Genomic DNA, 24,723 nt, shown 5'->3' with positions numbered 1-24,723 from the left:
AAGACATATTTTAGGTAGGTGAAAAAACTTATTTGCCCCTTCAACATTTAAACTGGATTATTCCTAAATTATGGGAAATTCTGCTAAATTTATACGACTTAATGCCACACAACTTATAGTGGAATTGCAAAGATTAGAAAAATGCTGAAATTATTGTTGTAATTTGATTTTGGCTTTACAGATGTTGTGTGTTGTACTGTGTAAATATTCACTTCAGGAAAATTGTACTTGTAATATTCATGTCTTTTCTATAACCATTATGCATGTCATTCTTTGTAAATATGAAATTATGCTGTAAAATAATTATGTGATAATTATATTCACCTATTAAGAATAGCTACTTAATCAAAAATATAGAAAAACTATAACATTAGTCAGTCTTTCCAACAGTTGAAATGATCATGTCATTCTTTATTTTTACAGGTTGATTGACACATTTAAATAAGATTATTATTGTGATAACAAAAACTAAAGAATAGACATGATTTGTAAGCTTATGAGCAAAACAGCCTCATGGAGTTTCTCACACCTGTTCCACTGCTTAGGGCTCAGGTGTCCTTTAGTGCCACTCAGGTGTTGTGAGCACGGTGTGCCAGCAAGGTATTTCCATTAGGAGATTTTCTTTTAAAAAAACCTGAAAAATTATATAAATATTCTAGTCATTGATATTTGGTATATTTAAATGGAATATTATTGCTATTCTATAAAATAATAATTATATATACGTAGCACATTATGTATCATATGTTAAATAATATACATACATGTTATATAAATTATATAAATATTTCATGTAACTGTCTTGTCAAAAAGGTACACAATATAATTATAATAAGTTTAATAATGTTATTTATCTTCCCAAATATCATGGTTTAATGTATCTCTGGATTAATTCCTCATTTTTTAAATTTGTCTTTGTAATAGATGTACTGTACAGAGATGAGCAGAAGTATGTTTACAGTTGTTCATATGGAAGAATACGAGCAGTGTATGATTATTTCAGTAGCTTTATTAACTCAAAAGAATGTCACTCACAACTGTACACCTACATTTTTGTTCACCTCTGTACATGATATATCATCTAATGTGCTATATGGTATTAAATACATTGTATATATCTTATGTAACTTTCTTGCCAAATATACATAGTTGAATTATAATGAGTTCACAACTGGTATTTATTTATCTTCTCAAATGCCATGGTTGGCTGAGCATTCACTGAATTAATGCATCAACTCCTAATTTAATCTAAGGATGTCATAGTTTCTGCCACCTCATGTTCTGAGTTTGTATTACTTAACAAAGATTCTTTGTGCTTTTCCTAACAATGAAATCAGTATAATTTAGTTCTGGAATTCTCGAAATAATAATTGCCTGGAAACCAATGTCAGAGAGCTTGTAACAAATGAAAGCTCAAAGATGGATAAATGAATGAGTCTTGTACCATTGCTGATATTTGAGTTTCAAATATTTAACACAATGTGCTGTAGTAGCATTTCAGTTGGGGCCTTTCCTATCTGTTTACACACCTTATTTTCAGTGTCTTTGAGGACTTTATGTAAGGTAAGGGGTACTTGTTAATTCTCAATTAAGATTTCTTTTGGGGGAAATAAACTAAGAATTTTCTGAAGAATGAATAGTTGTTACTCAAAAAATATACGTTATATTAATGGTTTACTTATTGGGTTGAATAAATATGTATGTTTATAGTTTTCCTTATTAGCTTATTAAAATTTTATGTGATTTAATATGTTTTACTAATCATGGTCTCAAAAATATTGTTGTCACATAATTGTATTACCTCACCACCATTTTAGCTTAAAAATTATTTCATTACACTTGGGTTGCTTCCAAATCTTGATTATTGTAAGTAATGCTGCAATGAACATAAGGTTGCATATATTTTTTTGAATTAATGTTTCAGGTTTCCTCAGATATACACCTAGAAGTAGATTCATTGGATCATAGAGCAGTTCTATTTTTATTTTTTAAAGGAAACCCCAAACTGTTTCCCACAGTGGCTGCACCAAACTGCATTCCCACTGCAGTGCACAAGGGTTCCCTTCTCTCCACATCCTCACCAACACTTGTTTTTTGATTTGTTGCTCACAGCCATTCTGACAGATATCAGGTGATATATCATTGTGGGTTTAATTTGCATTTCTCTGATGATTAATGCTGTTTAACATCTTTTCATATGTCTATTGGCCATGTGTATGTTATCCTTGGAGAAGCACTTATTTAGGTTCCTTTGACCATTTTAAACATCTTATGGTATTGAGTTGTATGAGTGCTTTATATATTTTGAGTATTAACCCTTTATCAGATGTAGGACTAGGGAATATGTTCTCCCTTTCAGTGTGTTTCATTTTTGTTTTATTGACTATTTCTTTTTCTGGGCAGAACCTTTTTAGATTGATGTATTTCCATGTGTTTATTTTTCTGTTTATTTCTCTTGCCCAAGAAGCTATATCAGAAAAAAATATTGCTACAAGAAATGTTTTGAAATTTTACTGCTTTTCTTCTACTATTTTTATGATTTTTCAACTTCAGGTCCTTGGTCTAAGTTTTTTCTTATGTATAGTATAAGAAGGTGGTTTAGTTTCACATATTCATTCAATTTTTCCAAAACTATTTATTGGATAGACTCTCTTTCCCTCACTGTATATTCTTGCCTCCTTTGTCAAATATTAATTGACCATAAGGTATGGGTTTATAGATGGGCTCTCTATTCTCATCCCTTAATCTATATGTCTGTTTTGTTTGTTTGTTTGTATGTTCGTTTGTTTTTTGTTTTTTGCTAGTACCATGCTTTTTTGATCACTATTGCCTCTGAGTATAGTTTGATATCAGAAGTAGCATGAGTTCTTCAACTTTCTTCTTCTTTCTCAAGATTGCTGTGTCTATTAGGGATGTTTGTGGTTCTATATAAATCTTTGGGTTATATGTTCTAGCTCTGTGAAATACACCATTGGTATCTTGAGAGAAATTGCACTACTTCTATAAATTGCTTTGGGTAACAGGGACATTTTAATGATGTTAATTCTTCTCATCCATAAACATGGTGTACAATTCAACTTATTTGTATCTTCTTCAATTACTTTTTTCAGTGTTTGTGATTTTCTGAGTACTGGTTTTTGTATTCTTGGTTAAATTTATTCCAAGGCATGCTTTTGACACAATTATAAATGAGATTGTTTTCTTAGTTTCCCTTTCTGATAGTTCATCATTGGTGTATTTATTGTGTATCCTACACCTTTACTAAATTCATTTATCAGTTCTAGAGCCTTTTGGTAGTATCTTTAAGGCTGTCTATATACAGTGTTATAGCATCTGCAAGTAATGAGAGTTTTGATTCTTCCTTTCCAATTTGCATGCTTTAATTTCTTCTTGTTGTCCAATTGCTGTGGCTAGGAGCAATAAAATAATGAAGGTGGACTCCTTATGTTGGTCCAAATCAGAAGGGGAAAATTTTTAGTTTTTGCTCATTGAGCATGATATTGACTGTGGGTGTGTCATATGTGCTTTTTATTATGTTGAGGTATGTTCCATTTATTCTCATTTTGCTGAGAGTTTTTATTATAAATGGGTGCCGGGTTTTATCAAATGCTTTTCCTGAATCTATTACTATGAACATGTGGTTTTTATCCTTCATTTTGTTTAAATGCTGTATCACGTTTGTTAATTTGTGAAAATTTGTACTGACCTTGCACCACCTGGTCTTTGAGCATTACCTTTTAAACATATTGCTAGATCTGGCCTGCTAATATTTTGTTTAAGGTTTTAGCATTGCTGTTCATCTGGGATATTTGACTATAGTTTTTTTTCTTTCTTTTTAGTGTGTTCATCTGGTTTTGGAATTAGAATAATGCTGGCCTTGAAAAATGAGCTTGGGAGTCATCCCACTTCTTGAATTTTTTGTAATAGTATGAGAAGTATAGATGTTAGTTCTTTGAATGTTTGGTAAAATTCACCTATGAGGGCATCCAGTCCAGGACCTTTATCTTTTGAGAGGTTTTTGATTACTGCTTCAATATAATTAGTTGTAATCATTCTATTCATATTTTATGATTCCTCCTCATTCAGTTGGGGAAGATTGTGTATTTCTAGAAATGTGTCCATATCTACCAGATTGTCCAATTTGTTGATATATTGTTGTCTGTAATGTTCTTATTTTTGAATCCTCTGTATTTCTGTAGTGTCAGTTGATACTTCACCTCTTTTATTTCTGATTTTATTTATGTATGTTCTCTCTATTTTTTACTTAATGAGTCTTGGAAAAGGTTTGTTAAACGTGTTTGTTTTCAGAGAAACAACCCTTGGTTCCACTAATCTTTGGTATTATTTTTTAGACTCTATTTCATTTATTTCTGCTCAAATTTATATTATTCTATTTTTTCTACTCACTTTAGGCTTTGCTTATTATTCTTTTTCTAGTTTCTTAAATCTAAAGTTAGACTGTTTATTTGAGACAATTTTTTTCTTGAGGTAGGGCTTTAATGCTATGGATTTCTCATAATTACTAAGACTGCTTTCACTGTGTCCCACTGATTTTGGATTATTTTGTTATCACTTTCATTTGCTTCAAGGTATCTTTTAAATTTTTTCCTTGATTTTCTTGTTAGCCCATTTATTGTTTAGAAATATGTTATTGAGCCTCTATGCATTTTCAATATTCTTATGATTGATTTGTAGTTTCATGCCAGTGTGGTGTGAGAAGTTGTTTGATATGATTTAAATAGTCTTAAATTAATTGCCACTTGTTTTGATTTTTAGCATGTAATCTATCCTAGAAAATGTTTCATGTGCATTTGAAAAGAATGTATACTCTGCTGTTAGGGATGAAACACTCTGAATTTATCAATTTAATCTATGTTATTCAGTCCATCATTTAAAACCACTGTTTTCTTATTGATTTCATGTCCGGAAGATCTATTCATTGATGTTAATAAGATGTTGAAAATCTCCTACTAATGTTGCATTGCTGTCTATCTCTCCTTTATATCCATCACAATTTGCTTTATATATTTAGGTGTTCCTACGGTGGGTGCATAAATGTTTACAAGGCTTATATCCTCTTGTTGAACTGATTCCTTAGTCCTTCTTTGTTTCTTATATTCTTTGTTTTAAAGTACACTTTTTCTGATATAAGTATTGCTACTCTGTCTTTTCTTTATTCTCATTTGCATGAAATATCTTTTTTCAACCCTTTACTTTTAGTTTGTGTGCATATTTTTTGAGGTGGGCCACCTTAGACAGCATGTACATGGGTCTTGTTTCCTTAGCCATTCAGCTATATCTATGTCTTTTTATTGGAACATTTATGCCATTTACATTTAAAGTGATAATTGGTAGGTACATATTTATTGCAACTTTATTTTTAAAATTGTGTTCCTCATTTTTCTTCTGTGTTTAAGAAGACCCTCTGTTTCTTGTCATACTGGTTTGCTGGTAATTAACTCCCTTATCTTTTTTCTCTCTTTTTTTTGGATTTGGGGATGTCCGTATTTTTTAATTTTAAATAAAGGCCTTGCTGGATAAAAGAGTCTTGTTTGCAGGTGGTTCGTTTTAATCGTATTGAATATTTTATGCCAATTCCTTTCAGGCCTAAAATGTTTCTGTTGAGAAAGCAGCTCGAAGTCTAACAGAAATTCTGTTGTAGATAACTAACGGACATTCTCTTGCTGCTTTTAAGATTCTCTTCCATTTTAATTGTGAAGTGTCTTCTCATGGGCCTCTTTGAGTTGATCTTGTTTGAGACTTTCTGTGCTTCTTGGACTTGTGTGTCTTTTTCCTGGTTAGGGAAGTTTATTATTTCTTCAAATAGGCTTTTGATCCCTTGTCCCCTGCCTTCTCATTCTGGTACCACTATGATCTGGATGTTATAATGCTTCACGTTGTGTCAAAGGTCTCTTAAACTGTCTGCATTTCTTAATTCTTTTTCTTTTGTTCTGATTGGGTGTTTTCTACTACCATGTGTTCCAAATTGCTGATTCAATCCTCTGCTACGTCCAACCTATGTTAATTGCTTCTAGTGTATAGGACGTAGTTTCTATGTCCTTTTCATGCTTTTGAAATTTTCACTAAGTTCCTTGAAGTTCAGTAAGCTCATTGAGCATTCTTATAACTTTTATTTTGAACTCTGTCCTGTAAGTTGTTTGCCTCCACTTAACTTAGATCCTTTCCTGGAGATTTCTTCTGTTCCTTTTTTTGTCATGTTTCTTTGTCTCCCCACTTTGGCTACCTCTTTGTGTTTGTTTCTGTGTATTAGGCTGACCTGCTATGACTTTCAGTATTGATAGGGTGGCCTTATGTATTAGATGTTTTGTGGGATCCTTGATCACCTGAGGTGTGTGATCCAGGAATGTCCCTTGTGCAGATTATGTGAGCTCCCCTGTTGTAATTGAGTATTAGGTGCTATGGGCCCATTCATGCATGTATGAGGTTAACCCTCAGGTTGGCTGACTGTGAGGACTGACCCCAAGCACAGCGTGTGAGTTGCTATACAGGTGATGATGACCAGACTTGATGGAATTTGCCTCAGCACTGTCTGCTGTCTGCTGAGCTCTCACTTTGGATATGCCTCTTGTGAAGAAAATTGGATTCTGCTCTAATGTCTGCAGCTGGCCACGGGGTGTGTCTGGACTGTCCCTGGGCAACCTGTTTAGAGCAACAAAGCAATTGTTTATGACTAACTCTGCTGGGCCTGGCTGTGAATGGGAAGAATGAAGCTGCACACCAGAGCTGGATTTGAGCAGCGCCATGCCTGAGGGAAGGTCAGCAAAAGTCCCAAGACACTCTGGGATTTACCTCCAACTACCTCTGCCTGCCTGCTGCTTATTAGGCTCAGTCACTGAAAAAGCCTCTGGTAGAACATAAGCTGCATGAGGTAGGTTCTCAGTGAGAAACCAGGTAGGGGTGGGTGGTGTTTACTAGACTAATACAAGTTCAAACATGGTGCCAGTGCTGAGCCTGAGGCCACTCATCAAATGTTCTAGAGTATGCCAAGTCTAGCTGCCCCAACCAGGTGCCACTGACCTTGATGATTGGGCAGGGTAGGGTGTCAGGGAGCTATCAGGGCAAGGCCAGCAAAGTTTTCCAGGCCCAAACACACCAAGATTTGACCATGTGAAGGAAGGGCTCTGCACTGGTTGGCCGTGTGTATGAAAAATGACCCCCATCCCAGAGAACAGCAGAGCAGGGCAACAAAACTTGGGAGGGTGGGGTTAGTGGATTTCCTGTGAGGGGGAGGCACCAGTCAAGCTTATGGGGAGGAAGCAGGAGAGGCCCCTGCCACATATCCACATAATTCAGTCTGTGTTGGATTCTGCTCAGACCCCCTCAGTAGGATGTGGCTGTTAGGAGCCTGAAGGGTGGGTCTAGAGGATCTCCAGTGATGGGGAGGCACCAGCTAGGTTCAGGGAAAGTGTGGGGAATGGCTCCTGCCCAAAAGCCACACAACTCAGTCTCTGACATCCCCTGTGTCTTCCTGAACCTCTAGACCTTGCCCCATGCAGCTGACTCCTTTGCACGGAGTCCAGAGGGCGAGGCTATTGCATTCCCCCAGGCTGATATTGTAAGGAGGGTCGTGCTCCTCCCAAGAAAAATGGTGTCTGTGATATAGAAAAATTCAGTTTAGGAATCCTGGCAGCTATCCTTTCAGAGTCACAAACCCCTGTCTTACTTCACAGAACTCTGATAAGCTCTTCCCTTCTTCTGCTGGAGCCAAGAGTGAATGGTTGTGAACAAGATGTGTGTTGGCTCTTTAGGAGGATATCTTTGTTTCTAGCTGACTTCTGTCTGTCCCTGGTGGACAGACTCCTTGCTGTTTTTCACAGCCATATGCTATGTGAGTGCCTATTCAGGGATCTGCTGATTGATTCTGGGGAGCCCAGAATGGTGTTAGACCTCCATAGTCCTTGTTGGGAACCTTCGTAGCTGTGATATCTTTCTGAAATCACAGTCACCACCCATGGAAACGAGGCCAACAATTTCCCTTTGTACAAACTTCTACCAGTCTGACTGTGGCTTCTTCTGTAAATCTTTGGCCCTAAGACTTCTGGTCAACTAGTCTTCCATTGGTTATTCAGGTTGATTTTTCTATATTTTAGTTGTAATCCCAGTTTGGTCCTAGGAAGGGGAGAGTGTGGCTTCTACCTACTCTGCTGCCACCTTGAATCTCCTAAACTGTTTCTCTCTTTACAGGGTGTTTCTCAGCCTTATTGGAACTAATATCTGTTATTTAAAGGAAGTTTGCATGGTGGTTTCTGATAAAAATAAATGTGCTCTGTACGCATTAATTTTTCCAAACTCTAATGCTGGTGGGAGAAACAATCTGCGATCCTGTCCCTGCTGACCACCTTCCCTACCATGACTTGGGGGATACCAATGTCTTTATGCAACCAATCATGAGGGTCAAGAAGAAATGATAAGTTATATACACATTAAATGTTTATAGAAAACAGAAACTGTCAAGAAATATATCTGAGCTTATAGAGAATGATCTCAACAGTTTTGAAACAAAGTATGCAATGAACATAATTTGAATTCAAACGTTAAGTGCTTCTGATTCCAGTGGAAGCATTGGAAGTCATTTGAAATTCTCGAATGAATATCTATAAATTGGACATCTGTATAAAAGGGTTTTAGTTTTGAAGGCGTATAATTTTGAATTTGCAGAGTGTGTATGCCTGTCTTTGTGCATAATGAGTCAAATCAAAATGCTGTTACCTGTAAGAATAGGTCTGTCATTTTCAACCCTCAAGTGTAACCCACATACCAACTACTTAATTGAAAAAGAAAATAGTAACAGTATGTTGCTACTTTTATATGCTTCTTATGGAATAAAATGTCAGGGAGTAATGAAAAGATTTAGCAATTCCACTTCTAAATGACTTTACTGACAGATGCAAGGCTCAAACCCCATGCAGCATCAAGGAAATTTATCCCATGTGTGCTTTAATCATATGCACTAGCTTTACAGACACACCCAGATTGTTCTGGCTGTCAGCACAGGGGATCAAATACAAATACGAATGCACGCAACACACCTCGTGTTGATTTTTCTAAGAGCATTCAAGCATTGTCTGTCCTCCAGTTTCCTACTTGATTTTAATATTAACAATGAATGTTAGACGAAGACGATAATGAATAGAGAGTAAAATGAAATTGTAATCCTATTATTACTTCAAAAAAGGAATCATAGATTATTCTATATGTAATTTAACAATTAACAGAATTATTAAAACACCATAGTCATCTTTGTCTTTATCCATAGTTACCAGTGAACTGGTACGTGCAAAACTTAATGGGAAGTACTTTAGAGGGTCTATTGAGTACGAGAACAAAGATTAAGATAGCTGGATCTCCAAAGTATTCTTATTCTAAGTGAAAAATGCAAGTTTATTTTATAATATCAAATTAAAATGCAAATTACCCTAAAATGCATTTTCTTAATTTCTAGAAACCACTGTTAGTGATCACTTTTATTTTAGATCATTATGTTACAATGAATTTATTCTTATATTAAGCCTGAAGTTCAGGCCAAAAATTATTAGTTTAGTATTGTTTCAGAGGTTGATTCCCAGAAGTTGAATTTACTCAGTTTGACAGTGATGTTTGCAGAAATTGCATAATATGCATCTACCTATGGAAATACACTAGTAAATAAACCAAGTGTATCAGTGGCCTTCATTATTTGCCCTTTCCTCTGTCCATGTCATTTGTCATGTAACTTTGCCTTTCCCCTCATTTTTGCATTTCTCTGCCTTAACTAGGAGAATATTTAAGTGATACCTTGTTAAATAGTTAAATGAATAGGGAGGATTAATCTCCCCAGTCATCCTACATGAGGCCAATTGATAGCTGATCACCAGACATTTGAGCAAATCTTGCTAATCCCAGATTAAATTGTCAAACTAAAGACTTGTGAACTAAAGAGTACTTATTGGTTCAAGGCACTAAGCTTTGAGATGATTTACTGACCATATTATAGTAATAGGTAATTGACTCTCATACACACACACATACACACACACACACACACACACACACACACACACATACATATATATATATATATATATATATGTATTTAAAGATTTTATTTATTTGTTTTTAGAGAGGGGAAGGGAGGGAGAAGGAGAGGGAGAGGAACATCAAAGCATGTGCCTGTCAAGTGCCACCCACTGAGGACCTGCCCCACAACCCCAGCATGTGCCCTGACTGGGATTCAAACCAGTGACCCCTTGCTTTGCAGGCTGGCACACAATCCACTGAGCCACATTAACCAGGGAGATTATATATGTATACAATTTAAAAAATCTCTCTCCATGTTTAATTTAATTTTTAAAAGGTTTTACTTATTTATTTTTAGAGAGGAGAAGGGAAGGAGAAAGAGAGGGAGAAAAACATCTATGTGTGAGAAATACATCCATTGGTTGCTGCTCGCACATCCCCAACCAGAGACCCACAAGCTGGGCATGTGCCTTGACAGGGACTCAAACCAGCAACCTTTCCAGCCAGCCCTCAGTCCTCTGAGCCACACCAGCCAGGGCTGAATCCTTCATTGACAAAATCAATCAAACATTCATGGCAGAGGAGACCATGAAGCCCCAACACAGCACACGCACTAAAGACACTCAAAGCAGACTTACTAAATGTGACTCCTTTTCACTTCCAATTGTGTACAATGATCACCAGTTTTTGGAATTAAACAGCTTGTTCCAAATTTTTTAAATGATAGGCTGAAAGACAAAATAATCAACTGAAATGAGCTATTAGGCCTAATCAAGAATGACTAAATATATTTCACTCTCTTCTTTGAACATTTTACTTAAGAGCTTTACTGGGAGTATGGGAGTAAAAGACAGAAAACTCTACTTGAACAGTCATGAAATAAATGGAAAAAAACTATTTAAAAAAAAGAGCTTTACTAGAGCTACTAGCTCAGGGTTCCCACCAAGCTCATCAATTTGTTTATAGACTTTAGATTCAAGCTCTTTAAGAGTATTCCAAGTGTATTCAAAAGAACCTACATTCTCAAGATAACTTACACAGTATTTTTTAATATCTATGTTTTCGGTTCTCTGGTGCAAGATATTCTTCGCCTGGGTGCTTTATCACATGAATAGTAGGGGATGAGAACTTTCCTATATCACATGAATAGTAGGGGATGAGATTTTTCCTCTCAGATATTCACAAAAGCTTTTGTTTTCACTGTGTTCTTTGGAGCATAGATTAGCATAATCATCCTAAATTTGGAAAAAGAGCACAATTGTATCAAATATTGGCTTTAAAGTATATATGTATATATGAACCTGTGTTAAAAACATATTGCTGAGTGGAACTATGCATACTTTAAATATTTAAAATTTTAATTTTATATATTTCCACATTCTTCCATGTAAAAAATATACATTAAGGTATATGTGGTTTTATCACACTTTAAGAATTCAGAAACAGGATACTCAGTCCATTTAAATAAAATTTTATTTTAGCACACCAGCATGGAATATAGCATGTTGCCCCACCATCTTATCCAATCAATAAAAAACTCGATTTTTAAAATACTTTATTTTTGTTTTTATTTTATTTTTAAAATATATTTTATTGATTATGCTATTACAGTTGTCCCATCTTTTTACTTCCCTTTATTCCCCTCAGCCTACACCACGCCTCCCACCACCATTCTCCCCAGCTTAGTTCATGCCCATAGGTTGTACATATAAATTCTTTGGCTTTTCCATTTCCTATACTATACTTAACTTCCCTCTGTCTATTTTGTACCAAACATTCATGCTTCTTATTCCCTGTAACTTTCCCCCTATTCTTCCCCTTCCCCTGCTTCTTCCTTACTCATAACCTTCCATGTGATCTCCATTTCTGTGATTTTGTTACTGTTCTATTTGCTTAATTTGTTTTAGTTTTTGTGTTCTTTTATTTTTTAAGTTCAATTGATGATAGTTGTGAGTTTGTTGTCATTTTACTGTTCATAGATTTGATGGTCTTCTTAGATAAGTCTCTTTTACATTTTATATAATAAGGGCTCTGTGATGATGAACCTTTAACTTGACCTTATCCAGGAAGCACTTTATCTCTGTCCTTCCATTCTAAATGAAAGCTTTGCTGGATAGAGCAATCTTGGATGTAGGTCCTTGCCTTTCATGACTTTGAATACTTCTATCCAGACCCTTCTGGCTTTTGAAAAATCAACTGACAGTCTCATGGGAACTCCTTGGTATTTAACTCTCTCCTTTCTCTTCTTGCTTTTAAGATTGTTTCCTTACCTTTAATCTTGGGTAATGCAATTAGGATGTACTTCCTTGGGTCCAACTTATTAATTTTTTTCAAATAAGTTTTCAATTTCTTGTTCTTTGTACTACATTTTTTTCTAAGTCATCTCCCATTCTGAATCAAGTTTCAATTCTAATTTAATCATTGTCCAATAAGTAATTTTCCATCACATTTAATTTAAATTTTGGAACTTGAGAAATTGTTACTGAGATCTGTAAAGCCAACTAAATCTTTCTAAAGAAACAATGTTTTGGAGAAGCCATCTGTCTTACCATGCTTAATGTGCACTGGTGTTTCAAAAAGGCATGATTATTTCTTCTTCAAGAACACGGGTCTGCAAACTAAGGTCCACAGGCCAACTCCTACCCGCAGCTTGTTTTTTATTTTGTTTTTATTTTAATCAATGTTTGTGTGTCTGTATATAGAAGACAGCTATACTAATTAATTCACATATTTCCTATGTCTATGTGCAACAATGACAGAATTAAATTGTAACAGCAGAGAATGACACATAAAGGCAAAAAAATATGATTTGACACTACAGAAAAAGTTTGCTGTCTCCTGAATTATTAAATATTTTTTAGTTTATCTTTTGATTAGTTTTGATCATTACTCACTCATATATTTACCCTACTTTTCATGGATTTTTTTCAATTCTATTCATTATTTCCATGCATTTTAGCAAATTTTTTTACTTTAAACATTTACATATTTTATGTAACAAGAGAACAAAATAAAATCAATAGGTAACAGAAAAAAAGTATTGTCTCCCTTCAAAAAATAGACCAATTCCAAATGATTCATTTGATTTTTCAAAGTTTTCTATAAGTTATCATTGTCACAATATTATAATTGATTCATTATTCTTTTACTCTAAAATTCTTTAAAATTATGCTCAGTGAGAAAGGTTTCTTGTTAATCTATCACTATCCCCATCCTTTCACTTTCATTTTGAAATGTATTAGTTCCTCTGTTGTAAAATTTAGGAATCAATATTTACGGACATATTTGTTCTTGATAATTATATTAACCTATTTTTTAAATCTTCAAATGGCAATTGCATGTTGATCTTTAACATAATCGTTCACTCAATTATGTTTATTTTTGGTGGAGCATTTTAAGGAAAAAATGACTTTATGAGCAAAACATACGTATTCAAGCCAATTGTAATCCTTTAATGTATTTTACATTTTCCAAGAAATAAGCAAATTGCTAGTTTCTCAGTGTTTTCTTAATTAAATAAATAATCTCAAAGCTTAAATCAAAGAGTTCAATGTGTTCAAAGAATTTGGATCTAATCAAGCACTAACATTAAAAGGGTTGAAAACAAAGGGGTGCATGGCCAAATCTGACAGTTTGAAAAAGAAAATGATGTAAGTGAAGCTCATGTATAGAACTAGCTATAAAAACAATATAAAATAGATATTAGAAAAAGGACTTGATGCATTTTAATGAACACAAATCAAATTTTCAAAATAAAACAATATTATTTATGTAATAATCTTATGTATGTCTCAAATGTGGAAATATGACTGTCTATAGGATCAATCTCTAATGTCACCATAACATGCTATTACCATTTGCTCACATATCTGTTTGGGAATATACAAATATGATCAATAAATGGCATTTCTAAGTTAGAGGAGTTTTCTAAAGTCATTGAACAAATTGTGAAAAATATCAGAGAGGTAATTTTGAAAAAAAAGTAAGATTTAATTCTAAATTACTAAAAATGTAACCACCATTCCCTATGCATTTTATAAGAAACTATCAGTTTTTTACCTTTCATGTATTAATATTTTCCATTACCCTTGAGTAACAGGAACAACTTAGTAACACAATCTCATTATATCATATCTAAATGACTTTATATCAAAAATAATTTATATGGAGATTAAATTTAAACACTTAAAGTACTTTGGAATTTTTGAAGTTGAAATGTTGAAGTTTATTGCTAGCTAAATTGTCAGGATTAATAGAACACTCCTTTAAAATTCTGAATATTTTCTTCCATACAATGAGGATCTTTTGAAAATAAAATCCTGGTATTTAAATACCAAGAGGGAAGAACTATGGTTTTCTGCTCCTTTCATAGTGAGACAAAACCTACTCTAAGAACAGTCTCTTTGGACATCTATCCCCTTAAATAAACTATTGGCAATGTGCTATTTAAGAATAGAATGAATTTTATACTTTATAGTTAGATATGAAATAAAAATTGCAAAAACACTAACATTAATTCATTGTTTCACACTTTAATAAAATGTTCTAAATGAAATTTCTCATACAGTAATTCGTAAATCTTCTAAAATCAGAATAAGTTTGATTCAATACTAGAATGGAAATGTTTTAAGGTAACAGTCAGAAACAGAAAAGCATTTGAAAAAGGCAGGGCTTATTTAATTCCTAGTACAATAAATATTTAAGAAAAAATCAAGAAAAATGTGAAATACTAGATATAAAGAGGTAATTATTTCATGCATTTGTTAACATTTATGGCACATGTTCAAAAATTATTTTTTATATTCTATCACTTAGGACGATGCCTAGCAAATAACAGTTAGTGAAACAAAGTGTATTGAAAACTGATTTTATTTATCATGTCTTTTTGTGCTCTCACAATTAAAAAAATAGTCTGAAGGCAAAAAGGAAACTATGATAAATCTGCCTTTTTGGAGAGGCTTAAGAATGAACTGAAAATTTCCAGCATCATAAGAAACCTGGGGGATAAAATACTGTGAAATTTGATCTTGTTGAGCATAGGGAATGCAGGCAGATATAAACTTGGGATCAAGGTTGGGCTCAGCATGATACAAGGCTGAGCAGTAAGTGCCTGAAAACACTTGGAGGAGATGAAAGTCAATTGCATGAGAAGAAAAAAAAATGGAACAGATGAAGGTGGGGACTGAAAATGAAGATATAACACTTGCTTATCTCTGAAAGTAAACTTTATGGCTTACATTTTTCATGTGACCCCTGCTGGGAACTGGCCTGCAACCCAGGCACGTGCCCTGACTGGGAATTGAACCAAGATCGTGTGGTTCGCAGGCCCACCTCCAATCCACTGAGCTACACCATGCAGGGCCTTATTCAGTAAAGTTTTATTTCATTAAACAAACAAAAACAAAAAAATGAATGCATGTTGGAGAAAAGCCGCCAAATTGAATCAAAATGTGATGAGGACCTGGAATCATGATTTATACTATCTTTGTTACACTGCATTTCTACAGAGAAACCTTTAGTTTTCAGGCATCCTTCACATAGAGATCTACGGAGTGATATAACAGGGGTTCTTGAGAGAATAACAAATGCTGCATTTCACACAAGGTGGAATTTCAAACAAGACAAACACAAAAGTCAAAACAGAAAGGTACTACGTGTATTTTGTTTTGTTTATTTATTTACTATAACACTGTCATGACTTGGATTGTATACTAACCAAAATAATAATAATAAAAGGTACATTGGAATTCTAATCCCTGGTATTGTAAATTATTTTCTTTGGAAAGAGGGTCTTTTGCAGACCCTCTTATAATCAAGCTGAGTTCATTATGGTATGCTCTAATCCTATGTGACTGGTGTCCTTATAAGAGAAGGAGGGAATTTGAACGCAGAGACACACAGGGGGATGACATTGACAACGGAGGCAGAGGAATGTGTCTGGAAGTCTTGGAATGTCAATTATTGATGGCTTCCACTGGAAGCCGGAAATGCAAGAATTGACAAGAAGGATTCTTTCCTTCAGGTTCCGAAGGGAGCATGGTCCTGCTGAAATAGCAATTTCAGAATTCTAGTTTTCAGAACTGTGAGACGATAAATTTCTGTTCTTTTAAGCCATCCAGTTTGTGGTATTTTGTTATGGGAGTAATTTATTAAATAGCAGGGGATTATTTTCAGATTTCAAATTTAATTAAATTAGAAATTTAATGGGACTTTTTGCCTATTGGGTTGCAAACTTGTTTCAGACCAGTAATTTCTTTATTTTTTCCCATTTTTTTCCTCTTGGAATAGGAATTTAGATTCTATATTTGTCCTATCACTGTAACCTGGAAACATAACTCATTTTCGAGGTTTCACAGCTACACAGATACAGAGAAAGTTTCCCTTAGTATTAAGCACACCCAGAGTCTCAACCATACATGGCTTATATGATTTATCATATGAGAATTGTAATCTTTTGCTTTTGAGTTGATTACACTTAGATAAGATTTTCAACTTAGTTGTTGCTGGAATGAGTTAAGACTTTGTGGATATCAAAATGGAATGAATTTTGCATGAGGGAAATATATTAATTAATATTGCCTATGTGTTTTCACTTAATTTTTATTTAAATTTCTAATTGTATTTTTTACGAATTGATCTTAAATCTTTCTTTGGTGTTTAAAATTCCTCCCTTAAATGCATTCAACAGCATAAAATATCTGATATCTTTATATTGGAGATAGTCATATTACAGTCTTTTGCTCCTATATTTCAGTGTGTACTATTTGCTATCTGGATTTTCCAGAGAGCTATTCTGGGATTTCTCCTTGTCCTTATTATGGACTTCCTTATCATTGCATCCTTGTTTTAGGGGTTGCATTTCTTCCTCCCATCCTGGTGGGTCATATCTTCGGGTAGCTTTCAGAGAAAGGGAGGATGGCAGGTGAATTATTCAATCTTTGTTTAGAGAACACACACTGCTATTGATTTTTAACATAAAGTTCTTTATAGGTCTCAGAACTTCCACCATTGTAGGAAATAGTGGAGCACCTTTAGGTATCTGGTGTTTCCGCACCTAGTTTTGAGCTTGAAGTCATTTTAAGTCAGCCGTAGTGGCATTTGGGAGGGAACAATGGACATGCAGAATAACAAAGGTAGACTGGAACCAAGGACAACCAGAGCGTGCAAGGACTTACTGGAATTGGCTTCCATCATTTCCTGCCTTGATGCTGTGAGTGGCTGGCTGAACAGATTTTTGCCTATTGCCATAGAAATAGACATGGAATTGACCATTAAAATCAAAAGCAGAATATGTCTTGTGACTAATGTTAACATGAAGTCATACAGAAAAGGGGATTCTGGAAATTATTAGGTCAAATTTTGAATAAAAGTGGAGGCGGGCATATGTTCACATCTACAATATAAATTTTAAACTTTAGGGTGTTCTTACCATTTGCCATTGTATTTATGAGTTGATGCCTGTTACTGGAATATGGACGGGGCACATCTCTTGAGTAATGGAGTCCAAACAAATGACTCAGTGGCAACATGTAAAGGATTTTGCTCCCTTCTTAACATCTGATGCTTTCATATCAGGGCAAATTCAATCTGATTTTCTGTCACAGAAGCCAGTTCAAATTGTTATTGCATTTTTTATAATTTGAGTCTTTTTGTGAGGGTTCTTTGGCTTTAAAAATAATAGTTATTAATTTTCAGTAAATGTTTTGTGGAGTATGAATTTGAAGTTAATAGAGTAAGGAATGCTTGAAATTTCAGAACTATAACAAACCAGGGCTTATCAGAATCTATTGCTCTATCTAGAGTTTCAGTGTAATGAGCATACTAACATTTCAGCATCCATTACACACTGAAATAAGTTTTCAATAATTAAGGATAATTGGCAATAGAAATAAGATGAGCAGATGAAAGTGACTCTGCATTAGACTTTGGCAGCCTGCTATTTCTGCATGTGTGGAAAAGAGAGGAGAGGATGAGGATTTTAAGTAGCAATCCAAATTGGTCATCTGTGTTTTATTATTTTGTACCTTTTTATTTCATGCTCTATATTTTAGCTTTCTCTTTAAAATTTTTTATCAGGTTTCCTCATGTTGCCCCATTCTGGGATTAGATACTAATCAAGCAACACTATTTTGTGTCAATTTCCTTTAATTTCTAATATCATTTGAACGACCAAAACATTTTGAACAACCTACCTAACAGAGAACAGCATTGTTTATTATTTTTCCCCAAACAATATACTTAAACCTAACATGATTTAATGAGGGAGATTTTTGTTTAGAAATAATCTTTGAAATAGCACATTTTGGGTGTACTTTATAATGGTGCTTAGAGGAAAAAGGAGTATCTTTTATGTCATTAAAAATATTAAAATTATATCATATTCTACCCAGTTGATTAAAAATCAGATTAAACACTTGTCTAATTAAATTTATTTATAAATTTCTTATATCATTTTCATTAATAATATTTGGACTTTGAAATTAAAATGGCATTTTTAATATTATTTCCTAAATTTTTATGAAAATGCCTCTAAACGCAGAACATGGGCAGACACAGATGCACTCACAAGCAGACATTCAAAGACATAATACACACACACAAGCACACATACAAAAACACATGGACACAAATGTATCCACACATATGCATGTTCTCACATACAAGCAAAGATATATTAAAATTAACATTCAAACACTACCACCACTACAGGCTAAGCTCAAAGAAAATTATATTTAAATTTTGGGGGAATTATATCAAACATAAACCCAAAGGAATATAAGAAATATACCAATAGTACATTTCTAAGACAATTTTTTATACTTTTGAAACTTGCTATAAATTCTCCTCCTATGATAGTTATATGCCCATAAATATAATAACATCAGAATTATTTGTGTAACTCTTAAAGTTCAGATTCATGAATATTACAGAGACCTCCTGATTCTTACCTGTCATGTGTCTTAGAGATACATCAAGCAGCCTCAGGGATACTAACCTGTGAAAATCACTGTGGGTAAATATTGGTGTTGTGTTTAAGGAAGGCCCAGGACTAATTTTCCTTCTCTCTAGTTTAAACAAATTATTCATAAACTATTACTCCAAGAAAATGATAGTGAGGAAAGAAGAGAGAATGGCAGGTGACACATTCTATTTTGTGATATGCAAACTTCTTTAGTAAAATCTACGGAGGGTTTAGGTGTATCAGAGAAGTAAAGAAAGACAAAAGATCACTATGTGGTTGATCTTTTGGTTCTACACATGCTCTGGTCACAGAATGTTGGAGGGACAGGCAGAGGGACCGGGAGTCCACTCCAGATCATCACAGTAGGTCTGTATTAGGGAGGGAATGGGAATTATATTTGGACCTGTATGTATTAAGCCACCTATTATATTTAGAAATGAGAGAAAATTAATGAACAGAGAACAGGGTCAAACAAATGAATGATAAAGCAAAATTTAACATCTCTCCCAGGCCATGCCTTCATTTAACAAAAAGTCGCTGAACTTTTTGAATATATCAGTCACTGATGATACCACAAACAAAATCACACATTTCCATGAAGCTTACCTTTTAGTAGAGAGAGACATAAGAACAAAATAAAATTAAATAAACACAGAAAGTGAAGTGAATTGATAGTGAAAAGTAGGAAAAGGTAGACAGTGAATGTAAGGGGAGGGACCCTATTCTAAACAGAGTCTGCCCTGGCTGGTGTGGCCTGTCAATCAAAGAGTCTCCAGTTCCATTCCCAGTCAGGGCATATGCCTGGGTTGTGGGCCACGACTCTAGAGGTTGAGGGGGTCCATGGGAGGCAAGCACACATTGATATTTCTCTCCCTTTCCATTCCCCTCTCTCTAAAATAAGTAAATAAAATATTTTAAAAAAATATTAGACATTTAAAAAATAAATAAACAGTCTCATCCTGGGAGAGATCCCTGTGAAAGTGATACTGAGCACAGACATGAGTGCTTTGTACCATACATGAGGGGATGAGCCCTGGGCATTTCTGAAACAAGAGCATTTGCAATCACAATTGGGAGCTCACTTAATGTGTGGAAAAAGCAAGGAGCCCAGTATGGCTGAACTAAAGTGGGAAGGAAAGGGATAGGAACATACAGTTAGAGTCAGGTGGGTTTGAGAAACAGACAGGTGGAGTGAATTTTCTACCATGGTGACATCCACACATATTACTATGAGACAGATGGAGAACTCTAAGAGGACTTCAAGTTGAAGGATGACATGATCTGATGTATCACTTAAAATGCAGACTCTTGGTTGCTATTTCATTAGTACATGATAGAAGGAGGAAGCAGAGAGACCATTAGGAGGATATTATAATGATAAAGGAGAAAGGTTGAAGCAGAGAGGAGATGAAAAGATTCTATTGTAGGTACATTTGGAAAGTATTTTACCCCTCCCTTTATAATAATATGAGGCAATGAGAAAGGCACTTCACTCCTGTGGCATCCTTCTTCAAAACACATACTACCAGTCTAACCAAAAAAATACATCAGACCAATTCAAATTGAGGGAAATTTTGCAAAATATCTCACAAGTAGTCCTCAAAGGTCATGGGAAACAAAGAAAAAAGTGAGAAATTGTCACAAATCTGAGAAAAATTAAAGAGAAATGATGACTAAATGCAATGTGAGATCCTGGGTTGGGTCCTGGGAGAAAAAAAATACCTCTAGTGCAAAACCTAGTATAACCCATTTAAAGTCTAGAGCTTAATTAATAGTTTTGTTGTTCGATTAATAACTTTTAGTTTTGATAAATATACCATGATAATATAAGATGTTAACATTCAGGGACTGAGATGGGTAAAGGTGCATACAAGAACTCTCATGTATCTTTTCAACTTTTATGCAAATCTTAAATTATTTTAAGTTAAAATGTTTTAAGTAATGCCAACATCATTCATCAAAGAATTTGCTATGTGATGTAAGGGAAACATAAAAATGACATTGAGAATTACTCCAAGAATTTTTGCCTAATTACAGAATAAACTTCCTCTCACATTATATATAAAAAAGGATGCGTCTTTTTCAGAGAGTTTCTTACATTCTTCAAAGCACAAAATTGGAGTCAGAACAGAGAGTACAGGAACAAAAAAAATCAGAAGAACAATAGAAGGAATATATAAGTAGATAGGGAAAAAAGAGATAAATTTATTTGGTGGATAAAAATGAGAGATTGTCAGAACAAGTACATTTGGGGAAAATAAAAAAAGAATGGGTTAATAGAAATGTTTCTGAGATTTATGAATTACATCAATTTTAATGTTCTTCAGGAAAATGAAGTATATATTGGATTTTTAAAATCTAGACTGTGTTTCAGTAAAAGCACTTCACTACTGAGACTGGACTACTTGATTCCTGTATGTGTAAGTTTTACTTCTACTTTTTGTTTAATCTTTACATTTTCAAGGACAATAAGAGAAAATCATATTTGGTACATAAATCAAATGCTACAAAATTAGAAAATAAGAGTATTACCTTTATAAACCAGAAGAAGATCATGTTTTAAAAAATTAATCACTGTTACTTGACCAAAAATTAAAAAACAAATAAAAAAGTAAATAATCATTGTAGAAGAAAAATGTAGAAAATTGGAATTTAAAAAATCTAAAAATAAACAGGGAATATGTGGAGATAATTAAAATAAAGTTTGATTGGTTATACAAAATGTTTTTGTTTGATTACAGAGTCTTGGCAGAAAGATATCTACATGATATGTCATAAGACGGTGAACTATGTCAATCACAGAATGAACATGTCAAATAAAGAAAATAAACTAGTATAAATCATTAAGGCTATGGTTAGCACAGTGTGTGAGAAGAGAATAAAGGCCGACTGACTCCAGTATGCAGGCGATTTGGGGGACTATGAGATGAAGTTGCATAGGTATGGAGACACTAGTCACGGTTGTTGACCCTTAAAAAAGAAGATTGAGTTTTTAAAGTGCTATGTCAGCCGCTAGATAGATTTTTAAAGGACAGTGACATATCCTGATTTCTACCTCTTACAGGTGTACTTTGGCTGAGTGTGAAGAGTAGAATTGATGTTATCATGGGAGGAAGGAGGCAACTTAAAAAAAGGCTGACAGAAGTTAAAATTTCAAAGTACACATACACACATGTAGTCTTTGAAAAGAATTAAGAGTAGGACTGATATTGCCAAAAATGAAATGTCAAGTACTAGCAGGCACGTTTGCATCAATGAAATGTTTAATGTGTTCCCTCACATTTACCAGGTACTTCTGTAATGATGTTGGGGCTATGTTAGTTGCCCTTGCCAAATTCCTCTGAGCATACGTAAAGTGTGGCACTTTTTAAATGTGAAGCAGATAAGAGACAATGTCAATTTACTTCACCCCAACTATGATAACTTCAGGGGCCAGGTATCCCATAAGGTGCAGCCGCCAGCACAGGTGGGATCCCTGAACGCCAGCCTACTGTACTCAACAGACAAATCAGTTAATCTTTACTGTGTTATACCATGGAGATTTAAAGATGTGTTGCTTTCAGCAGCTAACATTATTTAGTCTAATGAATACATGTACTCATTAATGTTATGCTTAAAGAACTACTAAACTACTTGAGTCAGCCAGATATGGTGATATGATATTTAACAATAAAAAGCTGATATGAAAATATCCATATACCATAACTCAAAATACATTAAGATAAAATATGTATAGTTGAAATACCTGACAGAAATTATACCAACCTGGTAATCTTGGTTTTGGCTGGGTAAATGATTTTTATTTATGTTTACACATTGCTCTGTATTTTGTTTCTTTGTATATATATATGTATATATATTTTCAGCATAAGGAAAATTGCATTTAGAAATAAGACGTGCATTTTTGGCAAGAGAAAATGCAAAATTGAGAGCAGTTCTTCAGGAAGTGCACGCATTTTCTTCTCCTTGGTTACTTAGTAGTTGTAAGGCCTCAGTTAATCATTTAGTTTTATGAGCATCACTGCTCTAATTGCTTACTGGAAACAGCTCCTTACCTGAGTGAAGGCAGGGGATCCCCCAAATCGCCTTTTAAAAACCATGGAAGCCTATGCCTCTGTGGCTAGCCTGCATGATTTTAAAATTATAGCTCTTCTTTGTCTTCTAATTTTCTATGAAATTACCAGAGCTGTTTTACTATGTCTCAGACACCACCCTCATAGTTATTAATTCCCACATTTTGTATATGAGTAAATTCAATAACTTTGACTCATCTAATAGAACATATATTAGCTCTGTGTATCTCTTTTCTGAATTCTATCCAAATTCTTCATTTATATCCCAAGTGGAACATATAACTCCAATAATGTTCTATTTATGCTGGTTATGTTTCAAAATGACAGAGTTTTATTTATGTACTATTGGGAAAACAATTTTGGAAGTATAGCTGAATCACATGCATATAATTGTAATACATATAGGTATATATGTATATATGAATATGCATATTACAAAACTGAAAAACTCTAAATCACATAACCGTTCTTTTATGGTTGATTTTACTTTAGTGATAATGTTTAGATACCCTCAGGGCACCTTGTGCAGGTACTGGGCCTGTGCACCTTAGAGCCAGCCCTTGCTCTTCTGTGTGTGCTGGGAAGGTGAGTTGGGAGACTTCGGTGTGTGCTCCCCAGAGTATTCTAGAACATGGCTTCTAGATGGAATCAATGAATGAGAGTCTTAGAACACACTGGAATAACTCTGAGGACCATTCTAGTTCTGGTGTCCCCCCCACCGTGTTAAAGTATTTCTTTGTCTGCCATCTCCTCCCTTTCCACAGGCACTGCCTAATAAATATCCTGCATAGTAAGCTCTGCTCATACTTTCCTTCCATAAGACTCAATATAAAGCAAAATTATTTAAGTCATTAACTGAGGTTGCTTTAGATGAAAGCAAGGTTTTGTTATATCGAGTAGAGGACATAATAATTACATGGTCTCATTATGGTAATACAAACTATGAAATAAGGTGTGTGTTTCGGAATGAACTTTAAATCTATAAAAACACTGATAACCTCAAGATTTTTGAAATATTGTCTCAAGAAATAGATAGAGATCAAGATAACTTCTTGGAAACCATTAAAAATTGGTTATCTCTGTTAGCAAAGAGTAATATGGCCAAGAATTAAAGGCCAAATCTAATTAGAGCCCAAATCTAATTTCTCAGGTTGCAGAATTATAAAAGAAGCAGAATTTACAACCTCAACATATGCTTGGTGTTAGCCTTGGGAATTCATTGGGACTTGAGATTTCAGAAGGGAGTATTGAACAGACTCAGAAAGGGGCTGCGGTGGACTGAATGCCTATGTCCCCTCAAAACTTCTCATGCGGAAGCCTTAATGTGATGGTATTTGGAAGGAGGGCTTTTCGTGGGTAATTAGGTTATGAGGACTGATTCTCTGTGATGAGATTAGTGTTCTTATAAAAAGAGAAAAGAAGAGCTAACTTAAAAGAATGTCTGTGCAATGTGGGGATACAAGAAGAAGAGAGCTATACATAAATCAGGAAAGGGGCCTTCACAAAAACCCGACTGTGCTGGCATGTTCTTATAGTGGCCTAAACTGACTTAGAAGCATTAAATACTCTGAAATTTCAGTGCCTCCTTAATGAAAGTAGGTTCTCTCCACTGTCTGCAAAACACGTTATTTTAAGATTGTCGTCTTACAAAAAGGCACTGATTCTTTTTCA

The sequence above is a fragment of the Artibeus jamaicensis genome, unplaced genomic scaffold, assembly GCF_021234435.1.
Source record: "Artibeus jamaicensis isolate MK-2021 breed Jamaican fruit bat unplaced genomic scaffold, CSHL_Jam_final contig_354, whole genome shotgun sequence".
Classification (NCBI taxonomy): domain Eukaryota; kingdom Metazoa; phylum Chordata; class Mammalia; order Chiroptera; family Phyllostomidae; genus Artibeus; species Artibeus jamaicensis.
Note: the sequence above shows the minus strand (reverse complement) of the source record.